The sequence below is a fragment of the Kryptolebias marmoratus genome, linkage group LG10 (genome assembly GCF_001649575.2).
Source record: "Kryptolebias marmoratus isolate JLee-2015 linkage group LG10, ASM164957v2, whole genome shotgun sequence".
Taxonomy (NCBI): domain Eukaryota; kingdom Metazoa; phylum Chordata; class Actinopteri; order Cyprinodontiformes; family Rivulidae; genus Kryptolebias; species Kryptolebias marmoratus.
In genome coordinates this window covers 16,959,669-16,969,906 of record NC_051439.1, presented here as the reverse complement: position 1 = coordinate 16,969,906, position 10,238 = coordinate 16,959,669, and the positions used below count along the sequence as shown (strand labels likewise).

At 41.2% G+C, this 10,238-nt stretch overlaps 1 protein-coding gene across 4 annotated transcripts in view; it reads right to left on the bottom strand.

Annotated features, from left to right (window-relative positions):
* The window catches only part of tiam2a (TIAM Rac1 associated GEF 2a), an 84,360-nt gene that overhangs the window by 57,185 nt on the left and 16,937 nt on the right, over nt 1-10,238 (bottom strand). The window contains exon 1 of one of the 4 annotated variants that reach the window (XM_025005137.2): nt 5,722-6,592. The exons of 1 other annotated variant lie outside the window; for it this stretch is intronic. The gene's annotated coding sequence lies outside the window, so the exon portion shown is untranslated. Of the gene's footprint in view, nt 1-421; nt 599-5,721; nt 6,593-10,238 lie in introns of those variants that run through there. 2 more of the 4 variants (XM_017414013.3, XM_017414022.3) reach the window with 2 other exon arrangements.

The following is a 10,238-nucleotide window of genomic DNA, read 5'->3' as shown; positions in this document are numbered from 1 at the left end:
CACTGAGGTCCAACAGAACCAGCACTGTGGTTCTCCCACAGTCTGTATTTATATGGATATCATTGAACACTTTTACAAGGGCCGTCTCCGTGCTGTGGTGAGCACGAAAACCAGACTGGAAGGAGTCAAAGCGATTTATTATTGTTAGGAAGCCTAGATAGCATGTAAAGCCTCAAAGCACACAGGAAGAAAAAGCATCACTGTGCCACAAAGAAAAATAAAAAAAATCTAAAAACCAAAATCATTTTTGCTTGCTTCTATTATTAACAGGAAGTAAACAAAAATAAACTGTCACTATAGCAATATTTAAACATTTAAATACTGTACTTTATTTTCACATAACTTGCAGCTATCAAATAAAGGCATTCTTACAGCAGATTTGAAGAGACTTTTGAAATCAATGGCAGTGACAAAAACTTACCAAGAAACTTTGCATATTAAAGTGGCATCGCTCATATCCAGTCTAAGGAAAGAGAAAATCTACCAAACCCTTTAAACACTTGCTTTAAACCACTGTAGAGCTGCTTACTCTTTCTAAAGGAGAACACACCAGAACCAGATCAGAGACTATAAGCCAAGTTGTTTCACTTTCACGGCTCAAGCTTCTTTAATAACATCAGAATGAGCAAGCAAATAAATTAGGGACAGCTTCTCCAATGACACTGGAATGTCTAATACCAATAATAGCCTGCCTTGTACAGCCCACTCACTCTGTGTTTACAGCAGCCTGGTGAGCTGGTTGCCCTACATCTTCTACCATCAGCTTAAGAGTTACAGCGTTATTGCATTGAGTTTTTCTGCGTGGCGAGATTTAATAATCCAGTGACATGACTGTGACCCTAGCAGCTAGACTGCTGAGAGGCAGCATTTATGAGGGAGCATCTGCTGTGACACAGTTTGGGGACAGAGATGTGTTAATATTGCACAACTGTTTCAAGTAGCAACAAGCTGAGGAGTGACCTTATTTCCAAACCCCTACCCATTACCCTTTCTGGGTAGATGATTCATCATCCTCCTTTGTTCTCGTCTTTTGTAGTTCCACCCATAAACTGTAAAAAACCACCCCAGTAGTGGCCACAAAACCCAAGCCTTGGGTTAAATGGCACCAACGAAGCAGAACAACAGTAATCATGTCTTGGTTCTATCTTGAAAACAGAAAGGTGGAGCTCAAAGTTCTGAACAAAAGTTTGAAATCCATGTCAGCAACGAGGTAGAGCTGGAGATTACTGCTGCTGCCTGCCTGATAAGCTACTGTTTCCCTTACGCTGATGAAGTTATGCACATATTACATCAATTAAGTGCAAGTTTCAAGCCCTAAATTGCAAAAACTGATAAAATGTTCTAATAACTTTTTGTTTCTCCGCTCTTATCTTGACAAACATTACAATGAAGCCCTTCACTCATATAATGTACCCTTTTCCTTTCAACAGCTGAAGCCTGTCAGCCAAACACGCCTTGACGATGATATCACCTCAGGAAACAGGTCATCTAGATACTCTTTAGAGAAAATGCATTTTCAAGGAAGCTTTAATTGAGCATGCTTGCTAAGTGGATGCCAGGATTTCTGGTGACCTAAAGCAACGGAGACCTGGTCTCTGTTTACGCTGGCCAAACTCCAACTGACTGAACCAACATGACAAAGTCTGGAGACTGAGAAGTGGAGAAAAAAAGCTTATCTTTTTTAGAGATCATACCACCAGCTGTTTAAAGCAGGCTTGGTGAGGAGAAGTGCTAATGAGCCAGAAAATGTTCCTCATCCCAACTGAATACATCAGCAGCTAAAAAAAAAAAAAAAAATCCTTATCTATTACGTAGCCAAGAACACTGTGCAGATAAAGGCCTACCAGGTTGCACACAGTTCTTTTTAGCTAGCAAAGGAAGGGAAACCAATATTTTGTAAGACTAGAAAGTTAAAGAAATGTTTTGTTGTGATGATATGTGGCTGCTGACAGTTAAAGTATAACAAAAGGGATAGATTAATGTAAACCTCAAAAATATTTTTCCTTTGCTCTTTGCATCTCTATAGTGCCAAGATATACATATATTTTTTTAAATGGCACTGCATTAGGATACCAAGAAGTCTATGTAGAATAGTCTTCCTTAAATTAAAAAAAATAGTTTCACAAAATGAAAATGGAAACAGCCCAAGAGATCAAAGACTTAATCTGATGTGCTTGATAGACTCCATTCTTTTTTTCTATCCCCACCCACTGATGAGCAGGTGGGATGTGTTTGAGTAAATGTGTACCCCGAATTTATCCCATCCATCACGCATGACAATACAAGACACACGGTGCTAAATGAACATCCCCAAGTCAGAGCACTTTGGGCTGTAGCGCCAGCTGTGTTTGCTTTTCCAATAGGGTATGGATAGTAAGTGGGACCTTATGGCTACTGGACAGAGGTAGGGCAGATCAATCACAATTTCTATTGTTGGAAGGATCGACTTGTAAAACCTGTATAGGGGGGAGGAGCAGTGAGTCCAGACCTGGTTATTTCCATGTTAAAAAGGACTGGTGAATGAGCAAACACTTGTCGTTGAAGCAAAACACAAATATGGTGCCTTTTTAAACTCACAACACAGATCTTGAGCACTATTCAGCATATATTTACAATTAATCACACCACCAACGTAAAAAAAAAAAAAACACCCCGACCATAAAAGATCATATACACCGCAAACGGTAGTGTTGTGAAGATTTAAAGCCCCATATGTGGATCTATATACATTTAATCAAGCACTTTCTTGCATGTCCACAACCTGTACATCACTTTGCTGGGTTTAAAGTGCAGCTTTATCAGACTGTAAACATTGTACACCAACTAGCAAGCTTACAGGAATTACATGCGCCGCTACTCAACTGCCATCATGGGAGCATTTGTCTTCTGCACACCAATTTCTTGTATGATTTATATTGCCATCAATAAAAGTGGTTACTGCGTGTCTTGTAGTTATTTCTTTGGCATTAATGAAAGTCTGACTCACAAATGAAGTCATCTGGTGCTGTTTAAGTGCTACCTCAATCTTCTCATATACCGCCAGCTCAGTAACTCTTAATCTAATACCTCATTTGACATACTGTTAAAGTGTCTGTCTCCATTTAATCTTCATTTCCTTCTCAAACCCTCCAGGCCATTGTTTAGCAGGTGACCCTGAATGAGTTCAGTTCAAATTAGACCTATGCATTAATCGTCTCAAAGGCCTGGAAGTGGTAGTTCGAAGGGGGGAGCATGAATGGACTCACAGGTTAAGCTGGATGAGACCGTGCTGCTCTCTTGAGCTGGACAGAAGGTTATTGAATGTCCAACAGAGTGCAACTGGCTGAATAAACCCCCAAAGATAGATTGATGCACGTGTTTTTGCCATTACCAAATTATGCAGAATAGAAAGTACAAAGCACCGCTTTAGTGGTATTTTTTTATTCACATAGTTCACTCAATTGTTGTCCAAAATGCCACTTTAACACCAAATCCGTAGAATCAATGTTGTGTTAGTTTTGACTTTGAACTGTTGCTGGACATGTGTCTTTTAGATGGCGTCTCAGGCTGAGAAGTCCCATCCAAGATGCTGTCAACACCAGCTTTCTGTTCACCTGCTTTTTTTAGCATCCACTCCAGACAATGCAGCCCTCACACTACCAGCAAACACTTTGAAAGTCAAATATAAGTGGTACAGACAGAAACACAAGGACCACTGTTAATTATGCTGACCAACAGTTGGAAACAGAAGCCTTGAATTGAATCACATTTTACTGCAGCTGCAGAGCCGAGAATGTTGGGATTCAGACAAAAAAAAAGTTTGTCATTTGATTCATTTAATACTTGCATTCCCTCCTGCAAGGCCTCTACCTAAAGACAGAAAAAGACCTCCATCCCCTTGTGACAAACAGCAAAGATGTTACCCATGCCTGATAGGTCACATGCACTTCACCTTATATGGATAAAAATGTGCCGGGGCGAAGACATGAAACATTGGTGTTTCTCAGCCAGCGTGCTCCAACTTTAGCATTAACAGAGCGCTCACACACAGCCAGCTGTTCAGAGAACAGATCAGAGTTTCTTGCCTGATCACCGCTCACATGAAGCATCAAAGCACCAAAAGAATAAAGCAATGAACACTTAGACTGCTGTTCTCTATATAGCTCCACAACGATACACAGAACTGACTTCAAAACAAATTGTTAGATGAAGGAACTTTCAGTGGTAATTATCTCACAGCTTCACTGTTCCCAAACCCTGACGTTTAAGGCAAACAATGAGCTGTGGAAGTATTGAACATTAAAACAAGATAGGGGAGCACTGCATCTCCCCTTTGTCACGAGAAAACAACTACAACAGGCGACAGACCTGCCAGCTACAAAACATAACTACCAATTTGTGTCACAAAAGAAAAAGACTGAACACCAAAACGACAAAGTTTTCCACTATAAAGAAATTACAAGCCACAATCAGTATCTTTTTGGTTTGAGTCTTTTCCAACTTTAGGAAAAAAGAGAATAGTAAAAACATAATGTTCCTTGTGGTTGTGGATTTTTCTGCCACAAAAATGGAAACCTCAAAAACAAAAATACACACTCCGTGTCTTTTGACCCAGCAATTGGAACACTGATCTGCAACTAAAACAAAGGGAAAACAGGGTGCAAACACGAAAACATCAGCAATTGTGCGAGTAAACAATGATTTCTGACCAGTCCATTTAACAGGCAGGGGGGCTGAAAAGGCCTGATGAGATAAAAACCAATAAAGCAACATGTCTCCCCCTGCAGAAATATAAACAAGACATTTAGGCATCCTTTCTTAATATACATTCACACTGGGCTGTGCCTAACTCCTGGATCCTGACTGAAAACAAATTATTTACATAAAATCAATCATTCAATAATCATCAATCACATGAATTGACACTTTCCTAACCACCAAGTCATGGCTGCAAGAATATCAGACTCCTGCAGGAAACAACAGAAAGATCAACGAGCAAACCCAAGGCAGCCTCTGAAAGTCGATCATTAGCTCATGTTTTTATTATTACAGCCCTCCTTGGTGGCATTTAAAGCTAACAGGACTATCAGACATTCCCAGGAATGGTTTCCACGACGAGCCAAAAGACAACCCAGTCCCTCCCTCCTGATTCATGGCTGTGTTTGCTCTGTGCTGGCCCTCCACTCCAGGGGTCCCAGGGCCCTTTTGTTGCCTTTCTGTGTGGCTGGAGAGCACTTCCACCCCAGCACATGGTCCAAAAAACAATGCAAATGGAGAATAAATCACATCTGAACACAACCAAACATTTAGTGGAGTGACCAATGCTCCCAATATCTGGACCCATCTATCAAACGGATTTCTAACACGGAAAACTGGATGTAATGCGCATTGAAAAACACATTTAATGAGAAAAAGGAAATCAGAACCCAGGTTGAGAGTTTTTATGTGTGATATCTACTCAAAGCTCTCTAAAAAAAAAACATTTCAACGTGACACGGTTAAAATCAGCAGACAATCGCGTGTTTCTGCGGGATTTCTGCTGCCATATGGCGAGATTAATCTGAAAAGCAGCCAATGAGAAGTCAGCGGAGAAATAATTCCCACACGCATTCAAACTAAACATGCACAAACTTTTCTTTCACTGAAAAAAATAACATAAAATACTGCGCGAATATCTTAAACGCTCCCAAATAAACGGAGAGGCTTATTTGCTGAGATATATAAAGTTCCCCTCCAACTTACCGGTTATTGTTTCCTCCACTTAACGACGCGTTCACGTGTTTTCCACCTCGGAGCATTTAAACGCAGCACAGAGGGGGCTTTAAATGCGCGCACAAAGTTGGCTTTTTTTTTTTTTTTTTTTTTTTTTTTTTTTTTAGGTTTTACTTCCACGAAATCTCTGCTTCCAGAGCAAACGAGCCCGGGACGGAGAGCCAAGAGACTGCGGACTCCTCCCAGACGGTTGTGGGGCTAAACTCCTCCTTCCAGCGGACACTCCGAAGGGGGGGATGGCAGTGTGCGTGAACGCAGCACGGAGCACCTCACAGGTGGAGCTGAGTGTGTGAGGGAGTCATAGAAACCGACGGAGGGGGGCTTCAAACTGTGGTTCGTGGACTTTTATAGGTCTCGTAGACTCACATCAGGGCAAATGTAGTTTGACTGCAACTCACGTCCACTTTAGACAAAAAAAAAGGTTATTCACTAAAAAAACAATAGCAGAATTGTCTTTATTCTGCTTTTGTAAAGCACTGATATCAGGGCCGGTCTGAGGTTGTAAGAGTCCCTAGGCAGATGTTCATTTTGGGGCCCCCTTTCAGTTAAACCCAACACCCACTCACATTATCTTTTAAAATGTTAATTAGAATAAAGTTTGTTTGTGTAAAGGAAGTCAGTAAAGTCATGGTGACGTCAAGAGGCGGAGCTAAATTCGATGTAAGAATGGAAAAGTATTAATTACTTTTCAGCAGCAGAAATTAATACATTTGCAGTAGAGGAATATCACAGAATATATAGTCAATTTGAATCTTCATAAGAGGGAAAATGTAGTAGCCAAGTTATGTAGATTTCCTTTTATATGATTACAACTACTGTAGATTAAACCATGTGCTAATTAGTCTTTTGTGGGTGGTTATGAGCTCTTGGAGGGCCCCTGCTGGCCTGGGGGCCCTAAGAAGCCACATATGTTTCTTATGCTATGCTTAGTAGTTTATGTATGCACCAACAGTTAAATTCACACTGTATCGCTTGTGCGTATCTACATGAATTCTTGCAGATGTGGTAAGAGGGTGCATTTTATGTGAAAGCAACTTTTCTGGGGTAGCCAACATGGTTTTGGCCCCACATGTTGACTTAAATCAAGTATCAGGAACGAATCACCAGAACTGCTCCAAAAACTGCTGCTAAAAGGGCAGAAATAGCACCTAAATTCAGGTTGAATAGTCCTCAGTTCTGGTCCTCAAATCTTCATATACATAATCAGGCAATTTTGAAGGCCTCAATGTCCTTCTTTGTGTTTACATTCACAAGTCCTTGGGACCTCGCCAACATTCACATGCCTGTAATAATACTATTTTTGGGTCAGTTGCGCAATCTACATAAAAATAAAGATATATGAAGTGTCTCTGCCTCCTCCTGTTGTTTAAAACTGAAGCCCTGACATCCTGTTATCTGAAATTTATCTAAAGTGTGCCATAATTATTTTATTAAGGGCAATGTCCTGCTCATTTACGTGGCAGGGATAGGACTTTAAACCTGTGCTGGAGCCAGCCAAGAGATTACTGGTCCCATTCTGGCTTCAACTTCTGGGTTCTGGAGGGATGTCTGGTTTTCTGTAACGGTTAATGGTTGCATCACAGTGTTCAGTTCAGGGGTCTGCAGTTTACGCTCCAACCTAATAGGTGGTGATAATTCTGCTTCCTTGTGATTCACTTACTTTGTTTATCAAAATCGTTTCCTGCCCGTTGATTCTCATGTTTTACCTAAAAAGAGGAACAAATTACTTTACATAACAGTAAACTTATCCCTCACGTGGACCAATAAAATGATAATCAGACTGACAGGAAACTGGTTTGTCCCCTTGTGGAAAAACAAATGGCCTTTCAGTCATTGCTAGTTTCAAACCGATCCCTCCATTCCCTTTAAATGGTCCCTTGTTCCAAATTCTTCCACACCTTTATAGCATGCTCGCAATGAACTCTTGATTGTGATGTCAATAAATCCAGTCTTTCATAACGTGGCTCTTTGGCCAGGCGTGTCATTATGGCCGGAGCTTTACTATCTCCACATCTGCGTCTTTACAGCTGCTGCAGAATAATGATGCTTATCTTCCCTCTGCTCATTGTAGCAACAGATCCTGTAACACTCTGCTCCTTTCATCGGGATCTGTCTACACAACAAGCAACCTTTCATCCCCTAAGGGTGGATTTAGCCGTTAAGATTTACACTCTATTCAGACAGGCAGTTTGTTTTGAAAGTTGCATATCTGTGGGAGTCAAACGTTTACTCAAGCTAATAAATCACAAGAGAAAGAAAATATTTAGAAATGTGGATATGATCAAGATTAGATGACAGCTGAAGAGATTCGGATGTCACGTTGGTGACAAGAGAAATTACTTTTTTCTGTGAAACATCAGTGTGAAAAAGAACAATGTTTTTGAAGGAACAGGAAAAATTCAATGTAATTCTATTGGTAAAATATTTGTAAATAAAGTTAAATGGTTTTGAAAAGTATAAGTTACAAGAAACAAAAGTCATACCTCCTATCTCCTAAACCAGCTGAAAGTTTTAATATATGAACGGCTGAAATAGCACAAAGTGTGTACTGAAAAAACATACAAAATAACAGAAAAACAGAAGTGTGAATGCTGAAACGGCTGCAGATGTGCTACAGATTCCCACTCAGTACACGATGTTAGTGCAGAATTCTGGATGTATTTATTTATTTGCCACATAGAGGTTTCTCTGTGTTGTCTGGCAGCTTCCAGGAGCTCTGGACACTCAGCATCGCATTTCACATAATTGGCTCTGACGGACATCCTGCCACCAATCAGTCCTCCATAAGTCTTGTTGTTGGTTTAGCTGGAGACAGTAACACCGACTGGCCTGCTCCCTTTAACCCCCCCCCCCCTCCACAGGAACCGGAGAAGTAAATGAAATATTGATAATGCCAGTTTTTAGCTTTACAAGACATCAGGGAGCAGAAAAAGAACAGGTCAGCTGAATGTTTCTTTCTTTTTTTTTATGCTGACACAGAAAAAAAATACGACACGGACAGGCAGGCAGGTATGGCCTTCCATACGGCACACTAATCAACACCTCAGCCCCACTTCTGTGTGTTAAAATGAGGCTTTTTTAACACCTCCACTCCAGCCAATCTGACTGTCATCACATTGTTCAGCCCCTTACAGCTACTTTAATAGGGTAGTCATAGCGCATGCATGTCTGTGTGAGTGTGTTACTGGGCAAATAGGCACAGAGGCTGCAAAATGATCCTCTAACCCATCTTCCTATTGTAGAATATGACCACTGAATGAGGTGATGAGGTGATGAGGTGGTGCTGAGCTGCGAGGCTTGGCCTGGTCAGCATCCACCCCGAATGGCTCGCTGTGACTGCAAGAAAATGGTCTCGTAGTTTTTCAGAGGGAGGCAGCCACGATGTGGGAGCGGCCTGTTTTAGTTGTCTAGTCCAGAAACACACAAAAGGAGTTTTTAAAAGGTGTGTTTGAGGCAAACAAAGCAGGGGATTTAGCCCCACTCGCGCCACACCCTGAAACAGCGACACACGCTTCTAAATATGGCAGCCGAAACACAAAGAGGCTTGTGAAGCAGCCAGCACAATGGCTGAAAGGAATCCTCACCCAGGAAAGGGTTTCGGAAGGGCAAAAAGCTGGACCATGTTGAAGAGGCTTTTAATTGAACACGACAAGTCTGATTCAAGTGATAGCTGTAGCCTCCCGCGGGCCGGGCTAATGAGAAATCAATGGCAACAACGAGTGAACCTCTCACGCCAAGGTCGTTTGGATCTTTAAAGTAAAAGCAGAGCATTTAAATCCTCTAATTTACATGTAATTTCATCTGAACGGGATTAAAATAACTCAGACCTTTTACTGTGATTCTGTTATTTTAAAAGTCAAGTGTGTTACGCAAGTGCTTTTTAAACTGGAGCCACGAGCATTACTCAGCAGACGCTTCGCAATAATTAAAAGCCGAGAATTTCTTGAAGGAATGCATGTCACCGGCCACCTTACATGCCAGAGTTTTAGACTAAGAACACGTTTTGAAAAGAAATGACTTGAAAAAAACCATTAGGCACAATCTTGGGTCACATAGTAAATCCAAAAAAGTTAAAAACAAAAAAGAACTGGACTTCTATTCTGTAGCTGAAGACGTTCCGCTTCTCATCCGAGGAGCTTTCTCAGTACAAATCGCAGAGTGTGGAGTTAGCTACAGGCAAAAACATGGTTAAAGATAATGCCTGACGGAGCAAATGCAACTGAGGGAACTGTTGCTCTTATCAGAGGATGTATAAGGCTGCGTGGATGCACTGATATAAGAAACCACATTTGGGCTCGGTCTCCCTGTATTTCGCCATTATTACTGGGCCTGTAATGCCAGAACCTGGGTTTTTTGGAGTCATGTGTATTCAGGAGATGGAAAGGCGGACTCACTGCTGCCTAACTGGCTGCTGAATGAAAACTTTGCCTCTTTAGCACTCACTGGTTCCTCTCTGGCCGCTACAATGTTTTCCGATCTCTCTTTAC